This window comes from Terrapene carolina, unplaced genomic scaffold, assembly GCF_002925995.2.
Source record: "Terrapene carolina triunguis isolate 2854851 unplaced genomic scaffold, T_m_triunguis-2.0 Scaffold17, whole genome shotgun sequence".
Lineage (NCBI taxonomy): Eukaryota > Metazoa > Chordata > Testudines > Emydidae > Terrapene > Terrapene triunguis.
This window is the reverse complement of record NW_020664368.1, coordinates 3,021,134-3,033,439: the sequence shown is the minus strand read 5'-3', so window position 1 is coordinate 3,033,439 and position 12,306 is coordinate 3,021,134. Positions and strand designations below refer to the sequence as shown.

Genomic DNA, 12,306 nt, shown 5'->3' with positions numbered 1-12,306 from the left:
ATCAGTGGGCTCCATTCTTTTCTCTCAAAGAGAACTGATGGGTAGCTGAGGATAGTTGCTTCACGTCCCAAAAAGTGAGCAGGGTGCTGTACAGTGCCATTCTGTCACCCTTCCTGTTCAAAGCATATATGTGGGACTGTCATGAGGCATTAGGTGTGGTGTTTTCAATATGCTGATGACAGCCACCTCTATGTCTCTATTTCGACACAATCAGATGATGAGGTTCAGGGCCTCAGTTGGAAACTAGCTCAGACTGGAGCCTAGATGAGAATGAGCTGGAAGAAGCTCCATCCTCAGGAAACTGAGATGATGATGATGATGGCTTAGAGGAAGCAGTGAGAGATGGCGAAGGCAATATCAGTTCCTTTGGTTGAGGGAGTTGTGACGTTGCACCCCATAATGCTTTATAGAAATATGCGTATGAATGTAAATATGACATAACTGGAATATGTTTTATGCTACTGTAGCGGGGCGGTTACCCCGCTCTGACCCAGGAGGGGTTAAACCAGCCCTGGGAAAGGGCTGCCCCTGGGAGCCAATAGGTTAGGCTGATTGGGGAAGCAGCCACAGCTAGGGCCACGCCCCAATCAGGCCACAGCTGGCCCTATAAAAGGGCTGTGAGGCAGCAGCTCAGGCAGTCTCTCTCTAGCAGTGGAGAGAAGGACTTGGCTGCCTGGGAGCTGAGCAGGGTGCCTGAGGTAGAGCAGGACTGGGGAAAGGCAGAGGAGCTGGGGAGCTCCAGCCTGGCAATTCCCCAGGCTGCAGGCCTGGCTAAAGGCCCAAAGCAGGTACTGGGGTTGCAGAGGTGCAGCCCAGGGTTAGGAAAGACAGCAGGTCCAAAAACCCCTTGCCGATGATTAGTGGTTTATAGACTGCAGTCTGCCCCAGTGAGCGGGGGCTAGATGATGACTGGCAGTAGCCACTGAGGGAAGGTGGGGATAGAGGGTTGGGGGTTCCCCTGGGTGGGGAGACCCAGAAAGTGGGGGTACTGCTAGGGGGGCCTGAGGCACATGGGTTACTGGCCAGCAGAGGGCACTCCACGGCTGGAAAAGCTAATTCCCTGGACGGCCAGCAGGAGGCGTCGCACCGGTGAGTTGTTGCCGTGCTACAGCTACATATGCCATGTAACATATCTCTGCAAAGGTTATGATCTACTGAATATATTCATCCTATTTGTATGCATGTATCATTTTTGTATTCGAAGTTCTGAATATTGGCTGTGTACTTGTTTGATTTTTAAGTAGCCTTAGTAAGGCATTTGAGCAGCTTCTTTAGAAAGGAATTTGCAAGTTAAGTGCCAAATCAAGAAACACTTAATGGACAATGGATCTTGGAAGACTCCAATCCATATAAGAAGTCTACCTGAGGATGTTCAAGGTAGCATGTGAACAATGGCTGCCTCCTGTAAAGTTCTGAGTCATGCATAGACATGTGACTTGCCCATGTGACTCCAAAACTCCATCTTGTAGCTGGGATTCTACATGGGGGTGGGAGGGGAACCACCCACAAGAGAGTCTATTTAAGCCCCTGGAAACCCCTCCATTTTGTCTTCAGCTGGCTCAAGAGATAGCCTCTCCACCCCAAAGAATACCTGAAAGAAACTGGAACAAAGGACAGTAACCATAGGGGTGTGATTGATTGCTCGACTCAGACTAGAAGGAGGCTAGACTGTAAAAGAAGCTTACTGGAACATCTCTGAGGGTGAGATTTCATCTGTAATCACTTTCCTACTGTATTAGGTTTAGACTTGCATGTTTTATTTTATTTTGCTTGGTAATTCACTTTGTTCTGTCTGTTATTACTTGGGGCAAGTCTTCACTACGGGGGGGGGTCGATTTAAGATACGCAAATTCAGCTACGCGAATAGCGTAGCTGAATTCGATGTATCGGAGCTGGAGTAAGAGCGTCGATTCGGGGATCAATTGTCGCGTCCCGACGAGACGCGATAATTCGATCCCCGAGAGATCGATTTCTACCCACCGATTCAGGCGGGTAGTGTAGACTATGTTTTCCTACCTTTTGTATTTAATAAAATCACTTTTTACTTATTAATTAACCCAGAGTAAGCATTAATACCTGCGGGGGAGGGGGGCAAAGAGCTGTGCATTTCTCTCTATCAGTGTTATAGAGGGCGAACAATTTGTTTATCCTGTATAAGCTTTATACAGGGTAAAACAGATTTATTTGGGGTTTGGACCCTATTGGGAACTGGACATCTGGGTGTTGGAGACAGGAACACTTCTTAAGCTGTTTTCAGTTAAGCCTCCAGCTTTTGGGGGACGGAGTTCAGACCTGGGTGTGTGTTTGTAGCAGGCTCGTGTGTCTGGCTCAAACCAGGCAAGGCACTGAAGTCCCAAGCTGCCAGGGAAAACGTGCTCGGGGTAGTCTCAGCACACCAGGTGGTGGTCCCAAGGAGGTTTCTGTGATCCAATCCGTCACAGTATTTCAACCATTAGTCACTAGGGTTTTAAACTTGGGGCTGATTCTAGATCCCTGGCTACTACTGACAATCATATTAAAGCAGCTTTTCACCATGAGCATCTGGCCAGGAGGCTCACATTTTGACTTGAATGTAGACCTTGCTACTCTTTATATAGAGACTTTTGCAATGCGCTCTACATAGGGTTACACCTTAAAACCATTTGGACATTGAGGCTAGTGTAGAATGCAACTGCTTGCTTAGTGAGCCTATTCAACTCTGGGAGGGAGTTTAAGGTTTTGGTAATGATCTATAATGCCCTAAATGGCTATGAACCTGCCCATGTGAGAGCATCCTTCTCCCTGTGCCATACTACCACAGCTGCAGTCAGCACAGATGTTTGAGCTGGACCCTCCTCATTATCAAAGATGACTGCTGGAAGGGGGTTCTTTGCAAGGGCTCAGCATCTGCATCAGCAGATATGGAACTTGCTCTCCACCTTCATCCTAACTAAGCTGAATTCAGTGACTGCCTGGGCACATTGCAAAAGTCATCTATGTGATAGGGGGTTTGGAAAAGGTTAAGGCTATGAACCTGGAACAATGAAGGGGTTGTGGGAAGGAGCTTTTTTGGTAGGTGGTTGCCTAACCAGGTTCCTGTCTGATTGTTTTAATGCTGTTGGGTTTAAGCTATAATTGGCAGGGCACCAGATGCCTTGTTGAGGCATCCTTTTTATTAACAAAATGAAAATAAATAAAATCATTGTGAAACTTTAGCTGGTGTGGAATGCATCTGACTGCTTACTTAGTAGCATTGCTCACAGAGAACACATACCTGGGCTACTAAAACTGCACTGGCTTCTATATCCTGGCAGGGGTAGTTCTCTATCTTGGTTCTTATATAGGCTCCTCAATGTGGTGTGTGAGCACTGATGGCTTTTATCCAACCTACTTTAGAGACCGCCTTTCTTCTGTGATACAATGATAGCTGAGATTGGCTAAGGTGTTTGAACCAACAGCCACCTTTGAAATGGGAGGGGACTGATCACCAGGTGTGATCAATGAGGAATCCGATTCTAGAACAATTCGCATCATAGGCCTGATCTATAGTTAAAAATTAGATTGGCCTAGCTATGTCACTCATGGCTATGAACAATGTCATACCCTGAGCACTGCAGTTAGGTCAGCATAACCCCTGATGTAGACGTGGGTAGGTTGATGGAAGAATTTGCAAATTCTTCCTGTTTCCCTCCACTCCTCTCTGTTTAATGCATTACTTTCCCCTGCTTCATATTTGCAAAGTTACTAACATCCTGCATGAGTAGCCATTGCATCATTCCTGCAGCCTCTAGCGGGAGCACTGAGCTGTGAGCAGCCGTCCCGAAAATCCCTGCAGCTACCGGTGAAGGAAGAGAGGTTGGTGACCCTGAAGATCTCCGTTTAAAGCTGTGATGTACACAAACCCTGTTTTTTAACGGTCTATATTTCCAAATGTATGAGAGCAGAAGGGCATACTAGATATATGCATGGCTCTGAAAGGAAGATCGAAGGTAGTGGGTTGCCATGCTTACACTCATTGTAGCAAAATTGCCCTCCCCGACCTTTGTGAAATTGGTATTTTTGTGCTTGCATCTCATTATATTCGAGAAGGCCTGCTGCTCCTAAATCCGTTCTGAGTTCACCAACAACCAAGTGGTAAATCACTAGACTCAATGTTCTATTTTGAAGCAGGATTATAGTCAATCTCAGCATATTCAGAATGAAAAACCAAGAGAAAGCAATGAGATAAAGGCAGAAAGCTATAGAACAAGAGGAAGTGAGGGAGAGGGAAACGCAACTCAGAGATGGGGGGGGAAAGTGCATTAAAAAGATTTTCCTATTCCAGCACAGTAATGAGTTTCCTTTCTTTAGTCTGTATTGTTTTCAATGTTTATATTTTTTTCTCCCCTAAAATCGAAACATGTTTTGCCATAGGAATATCATGGGTAGAGTTTAGAATGTCCACAGAAGGACTGTTGGGTAGATGTGTCTTCTGCAGATAAACACCGATAGAGGAATTAGGAAATTCCAACAGCAAATAAATAGCAAACTGGAAAAAAAAATCTAGAAGAGAAAGTGAAAAGAGGCTTAGAGGAAGAATGTGAGAGGCATCACAAGCAAGAAATAAAAATACGGAATGCAAAAAAAAAAAAACCAGGAAAAAAAAAGGGAAAAAAAAAAAAAAAAAAAAAAACGAAAAAAAAAAAAAAAACAACCTGTGCAGAAAGAGGGAAAATAGTTGTAGGAAAAAAAATACAAAAAGTGTGCAACAAAACATAAAAGACAGGAACTGTCATGCTGGATCAGATCAATGGTACATGCAGTGGAGCATCCTCACTCCCACCACAGGCAGTACCAGAAGGTGGTGTATAACCCCCGTAATGGACAATTATACAACAACATGGATATTACAGAAGTTTCTTCCTGAATCTAGGCAGTTGGTGATTGACTTATGTCCTAAAGTATGTAGGTTGATATGCCTTATAAATGTTTAGTGTAGATAATGTAACTGTGGCTGATACTCATTCACATAAATGTCTAACTCTTTTCAAGGTCCTACTAAACACTTTGCCTCAATAATTGTGTACAAATGTATTTCTTTTTTAGTTTAAACATCTTGCCTTTTAATGTCATTCATTGTCCCTTGTTCTTGAATTATAAGAAAGGTGTAGATAGGCGTACCCAAACCACTTTCTCTATGCCACTTATGATTTTAATATATGTATATCATCTCATTTCTTATTTGTCCACTCTCTAATCTAAATAGTCCTAATTTATATATAAATCATAAACCATTATTTTTCAAGAATCAGACTTGTGAACAATGAACCTAAGAGCTCTTCCCTCCTTAAAATGTGTCTTTAAACAAAGGACTAATCTTGCCCCATCTGCACAATAGTCATTGCCTCAATTTGTGTCAAATGTTTCAGACACACAGGTAAAAGAATATACAATCCCAACCACTTTGTTAAACAGATTCAGCCATAATTCTTAGACTTTAGTGAACCATGACCCAAAGTCACTCCTAGGCAAGTCTAGAATGCCAGATTTTATAAAAATCACAGTTAATAGTAAAGGATTTACATTCCAAATGCCAACAGTAACAGCAAGTTTTCTCCCTTTATATTGAATCCTTTTCAGTGTCTGCACTTTTTTTTCCTCTCCTCAAAAACAAAAACACAAGTTTTGCCCCAAGGAATATCATGATCACAGCTTGCAAGAAAGAAGCAAAGAATTTGTAAAGCCTGAGAGTGACATGAATCATTGATGGTTATGCAATTTTCTCTAACTCTGAGTAGTCCAAATTCAGAATATGTAGCTTTCCATTACACAATGACACAATGAATTTTATATCTATTCAGTTTCAAAGGGGCCAGATCTGGGATTTTTATTCATTCCATTATAGATGTAAAAGCTGTGTGAAGTTCAGATCTGGATCCAAACTGCCTTAGAGGTGGTTCAGATCTGAAGCCCTCTTAAAACAACACTCAACTTGAAATGTAGTCAATTTTAAAAAATGAATTAAAAGTAGATTCAGGTATTACATCTGCCCAAGTCCCCCTGCTAACATTTGTGTTTACAAGCAAATTTCCCTCTGTAACTACATAATTATATACATAGGAAACAGTGAAATTGACTATACAAAGAGTGCTGTCTCAAGCTCAGTCAGATGTTTAAAGGCAGGGCCGGCGCATCCCATTAGGCGACCTAGGCAGTCACCTAGGGCGCTGCGATTTGGGGGGCAGCGACCGTGGCAGTATTTCCATGAAGGGACCTTCCGCCGCCTCTGTGGGGGGGGCGGCATTTTGGGGTGGGACCTTCCGCCGCCTAGGGCGGCGGAAAAGCTGGCGGCACTCCTGTTTAAAGGTATTTAGGCACCTAAATACCTTTAAACATCCATCCCAAAATAAACACACAATAAATAGGGCATATTTTGGATGTAAATATTCACTTTAGAAATGGTTATTAGGTTCAATACAACTTCCATTGAAGTCTATGGTGCTCAGGTACTGTAGTGATCGCAGTCATGTAAGCAGCTTGATAGGTTGATTTCTATTAACTTCTCCCACCAAATATCTATAGAAAACGTAGCACTGTAAGAATGCCTACCTACGTTTAAAAATATACTGAGATGCAGTACAGTGTTTTCTATTCTTTAAATCATTTTGGTCTTAGGTTACCATATTTATTAGACTTCAATTATATCTGACAAGAATATATGATTCCTTCACCATCCCTTACCACACTATAATCTCAGGACTCAAACCATAATTATTCTCACAATTCACATGCAACAAGCTGGTTTTTTTACAGTTTCTTAAAATATCCAAAACCTTTTTTTAAAAATATAGTGAAACATTCCATGAGCCAGAGCTCATCTTATGGCCCAAAAGCTTAAACAGTTCAACTGACTCTCTGCCAACTCCCGTTCTTCTATTCCTGGCACCATCTGCAGTGTTAGTTGCAAAACTACTCACAAGTTAACCACAGGAATGGCAGGCGCAAGCAATAAACTACAATGACTTTTAAGATAATGTGGTTTTGCCACGTACTACAAGACACAATTGTCTGGTCAAGTTACTTAGACACCAAATTCTTTTTTCAAGTACAGTAGTGTAAATCTGGAGTAACTCCATTGAAATGGGAAATGCATGGAGTTACTCCAGATTTACACCAGTGTAACAGAATGGAATTATGACCTAACAATTTTGCAAGAAATAAAAATAATTCCATCTCTCCCTCAAAACCTAGCCCCCCCAGAATAAAATTATAACTTTTTACTTCAAATATATCAATGCTCTAAAAGTAATAAGCAGATAGTATACTAATCAATGCAGTAATGTATATGCTGAAATAATCAGGGATTCAATATAAATTACAGACCTTTACAAAAGCAGATTGCTTATCAGCAGACCCATTAGCGTACTTCTGAAGGAAGATTAAAAATTCTCATGGCCAATCCTATAAGATCAAGAAACAAAAGTTAAAAACAATGACCTCCAGAAGAGAAAAAAAAAATCATTGTTTCTTCAGGAACTAAATGCTAAAAAGCTGACTCTAGCATTGGTGTAGAGGTTATTAAATATCTTAAACTATGGAAGCAGCAAGATCATTACAATTATTTAAATATTGGAAAGTCCAAGCTCAGAGGGGTTTATTTACTATAATTCAGAAAAAGAAGAATGCAAAATAACATTAAATTATTTTAAAAAACGCTATTGAAAACAGTTTTGATAAAACTGCAATGGATTTATTGCAACTGGATTGTAAACGATAAGAATGCTGCACCAATTGATATTCTCTTTGAAATGTCTATAATACAGACCTTAAAGTGCATTTTCAAATATATAGCATATCAAAGCAGCAGACATTTGTTTCTAGCCATGGCACTTCCAGGCTTTTAGTTCAATGAAACCAGAAATAGTCTACATGTGCTACATGATAAAGAATGTAGTGATGGGTCCTGCCCTACATCAGTAAACAATTTTTTTCTTTTAACTGACAAAGAATTTCAGTGGTAAACAAATGCCTAAGCCTTTTATGAATTCTTCAACACAATCATGGAAAACCTGCCTTTTCATATTTCCAGTGTATGCTATTCAGAGTCAAAATACAAATTCTATTTCCCAAGATGCATCAGTTGCTATGTTTTCCATTATGGCAACTATGATACACAAGGGTAAATCTAATACACTATAGCTTTCAGCTACAATCCCCCTGGAATCCATACCCACTGTTGTAAGGATAATTATCTGGGTATCCCCGAGGCCAATTCTTACAATTTTCATATAAAAATCACCTCTTGCATAAGACATGAAATTTAAAATCCTCTCCACAGATATCACTGAGTCACTCCATTACCTCTGGGAAAGATATAAATTATGCATTCTTTGATTCTCTTTAAAATTTTAGATGCACAGGGGACAAAGAAGCATCTCAATGGTACTAAAAATATAAGGCATTCAAGAAAGAAACAATAACTTGTTTGGTATTAACTGCTACAGTGCTCCAAGGCTCCCTGCCTGGTCAAGAAAAGCACATAAAGCACTGAAACATAACAGCAGGCTTGCATGCTAATGGCTGCTAGTGACAAGGACTCATTGAATGTCACTGCTTCACATACTGCGTACTGTTCATTTTTCTTATCTGTGTGACCTCTCCTTTGAAATGACTGATGAAACTCATGAGAATTAGCATCTCTGCGTCTGGGCATTTGCCACCAAGAAGGCATTCAGTAACGTCTATACTAAAACATAAAAACAGAAAACAAAACAAGAAACAGCCTACATGAGCATTGTGAAGGTTCCTTTATCTATATTATAAAAGGACTGCTTTGTGAAGCTTCATCACTGAGTTAGCTTTTACCTTGATGCCCTTTAAAAGTATTAGTTTGTCACAATACATGCATTCATATTTCAGATTTGGCTAACATTTTCATAATTGGTGTGAATAAAAAAGGAATAGCTGTTGCTGCAAGAAAAAAGAAATGTCTCTGTTCTAATGCCCTGCTGCTTTAATGACCTATTTCACACTAGCATCTGTTCTGTTCTGATGAACCACTCCAGACGAAAGCTGGCAAAATAACACTGCAAGTATGTTATCCAGACATCCACTGAGTGCTGCAGATGCTTCGTTCCATGGTTCACATTTAACATGTGCCTGATTAATTTTTCTTTATTATTTCAACTACTTGGCTTATAGAATTTCCTATAAGTTCTGAAAATGTAGGATTTGCTTCACAGACAGAAGGATGGCATCCTAAGAAACTGCCTTGGCACTAGCAGATTCATTAATATGTCAAGCATAACAAGCGTCAAGTCATGTGTGTTTGAATTGCCAAAAGTTGCCAGTTAATTACGAATTCCAGAGGAATGTAAACTTCAGTAACACATTGTATTTATAATATTTGCCTGCAGAATAAATACAACATTCATTTCAATTTTGAAATTACAGATATTTGCAGATACTCGGATGCTGAAGAATGGATCACTATGACCAAAAATGTTATGCCCAGACTCTGCCTCAAGCCTTTGACCTAATGAGGTTAGTGACAGGGATATGAATGATTTGAACAGCAAATGAAATACAAAAGTAGTTTTATCTTGCAGTGCAATATTTCTTCTGTCACTTAACCAATTTTTTTCCTCTCAAAATTACAGGGTACACTACAAATCTTCAAGGCTAGCGGCAGCTACGACAGCCTAAGTGCTATTTAAAAACATAATAATTTATGAGTTGGGTTGGTGGAAAAAGCAGAGGTCACATGGGAGAGTCCTCAGAGAGGTGACAATGAGAAAGGTTACAAAGATGTCTGAATGAGACAAAACAGGTGTAAATCCACTGACTACAACAGTGTTTCTCCAGAGTTATGTCACCATAATTGAAAGTAGAACATGACCCAATCAATCGCTGGCAAGAAATCAAGCATGTTATGAAACACAATTTTCTATCTAAATCCAAGAGGAAGTTCTGTCATATGCTTCAAATAAATTTTTCACCCCACTTGACCACCAATATTCAGTGTATCAAACTGCGTGAAACCTGGAGGCAAGCGCATAGGTTGCAGGAGGGAAGTGTTTGGAGGAGGAACCAGGAAGTGAATCTGTATGTACATAGCTTGAATGGTAGCTGAAGTTGCAGCATCTCTTTAAATAGTTATTTTAATAAATATCTAGCTTAGTTTTAGAAACATGTTTTCCTCATGTTATTACCCAACATTTGGTGCATGAAACCTATTGTATGTTGATTTGTACTAGGAAAAAAAGTAGGAAATTAGTAAGAGTTAACAGGAATCCTCAGGGAGGACATCCTTTTAAATAAACGGTACATATGCATATCTTCTAGTTTTTCTGTCTACTCATTTCCAGTTTGCCAGCCGTTTTTACACTGTTGTTATGGGAAGACTTTTGCCTACAGGTACTTAGCTGTAAGAGGCTACGACCTGGGCTCAATCTGACTTCTTGTTGAACAGGATTCTGAAGCCAAGCATATGCCACAGAGAAAGGCTTGTACTTGGCCCTGCAAACTTAACCCATTGATGGTACCTATTTTTCTTGTTCATGAAGAGAGAGAGAAGTAATCCTTTAGAGAGCCAGGGCCTACATCATTTAGGGCTCAGATGAATGAAAACAGGACATGAATTGCATTCATTATTGGACTGGGAGATAATGCATCGAGCAAAGCTCCAGAGGGAAACGTTCCTATTAACCTGTGGTACTTAGGCCTGGTCTACACTAGAAAATTAGGTTGGTTTAACTTCATTGGTCGGGGTGTGAAAAATCCAGATGCTTGAGTGGCACAGTTAAGCCAACCTAAGTCCAAGTGTAGACAGAGCTAGGTTGACGGAAGAATTCTTTCATCAATGGTCACGTAGCTACTGCTTCTCAGCAGAGACAGATGTAAGAATCCCTCCAATCCGTGTAGGTAGCATCTGCGCTGAAGTACTATAGTGGTGTAGCTGTGCTGTTGTAGTGTTTTAAGTATTGACGAGCCCTCAGTAGATAAGCTGCTCTGCATTAGATCAATTGAAGCTTCTTCATGGGCTCCACTTTCATTACCAGGTATAGTGTATTGTATTCCTTCCAGGTTCAAGTAGTGCATGTGCAGATCACAGTGACAGGGTCCATACCCAACAGGTATGTAGCCTCCTGTCCAGCCTGAGATGGAAAAAGGTGTTTCTGGTTCTTTGGAAATGCAGAAACAGCAAAGACATCAGAAGAATTCTGAGACTTCACACCATCATAAAATAAGAGAGCATAGGCCTTCACTGGAAGGAGGGGTCATTATTGAAACCGAGTTATTATGCTGGCTGGGTCTGCATGTGCGATACATCCACAGACAAGCCCTAAAAGGAAGGTGCTTCCTGTCCAAGGGAATTGAAAATGTTTTTGGAGTCAGCGGCAGCAGGAGGGGAGCTGACTCTGTCCACCCTTCCAGTAATAAATACATATCTGTTGTTACTGAGCTCATGCCAATGTCATCACTCCAGGGACTCTGCCTGCTTGCACTAACCCTCCATGGAGGAGACTACAAGATCACGCAACATTATTCTTCCAAACACTTCCTTTTCACCTTCACCAACTTGCTTCAGTTTAACAAGCTATTCTTTATCCAGGAGTCAGTCTTATGGAGACTTTATGAAACCTCGGTATTATTAGGATCCTAAAACCTTCACTGTTTGATTTCAGATTCATCCCTGCCATGCCATCCTGGCCTTTGGGAACCCATTGGAAGTTCTTATCACTAGTTTCAAAGAAAATGTCAGGTAAAAAAAAAAAAAAATCAAAAAGATTTTAGAGCTATATTTTCAAAGGGGCCTTCTAGGGTACATCTACACAGCAATTAAACACATGTGGCTGGCCCCAGTGAGCTAACTTGGGCTCACAGTGCTTGGGCTGTGCTGTAAAATTGCTGTGTAGAAGGGCTCAGGCAGGAGCCCAGGCTCTTGGACCCTGTGCTGTGAGATCCCAGAGTCTGGGTTCCAGCCCGAGCGCAAACATCTTGAGCCCCACGAGCCCAAGTCAGCTGACCCGAGCCAGTCACAGCTGTGCCTCAGGTATTTTATTCCAGTGTAATAAATGTGGCTAATGGCTTCCTTTTGTGCAAGTATAATTTTGTCTATACAAATCATGTACATGCACAGTTTTTGTGCAACCACATACAAAACATTTCTGTATTTTACTCATGTTCAATTTGTGCAAGCACTCATTTTTGTGCATGTGCAGTCTATCATTTGTGTGCACAAAAAACAGGCCTAAAAAATTTTGCACACAAGTTACTGCACACTAGGGTTACCATTCGTCCGGATTCCCCCAGACATGTCCGGTTTTTAGAGTTAAAAATAGCGTC

At 40.9% G+C, this 12,306-nt stretch overlaps 1 protein-coding gene across 3 annotated transcripts in view; it reads right to left on the bottom strand.

The window, feature by feature from the left end:
* LOC112103180 (ecto-NOX disulfide-thiol exchanger 1) overlaps nt 1–12,306 on the bottom strand; it is a 490,675-nt gene that overhangs the window by 339,045 nt on the left and 139,324 nt on the right. For all 3 annotated transcript variants that reach the window (XM_026650334.1, XM_026650367.2, XM_026650284.2), the window contains exon 3: nt 7,342–7,419. The gene's annotated coding sequence lies outside the window, so the exon portion shown is untranslated. The remainder of the gene's footprint in view (nt 1–7,341; nt 7,420–12,306) is intronic.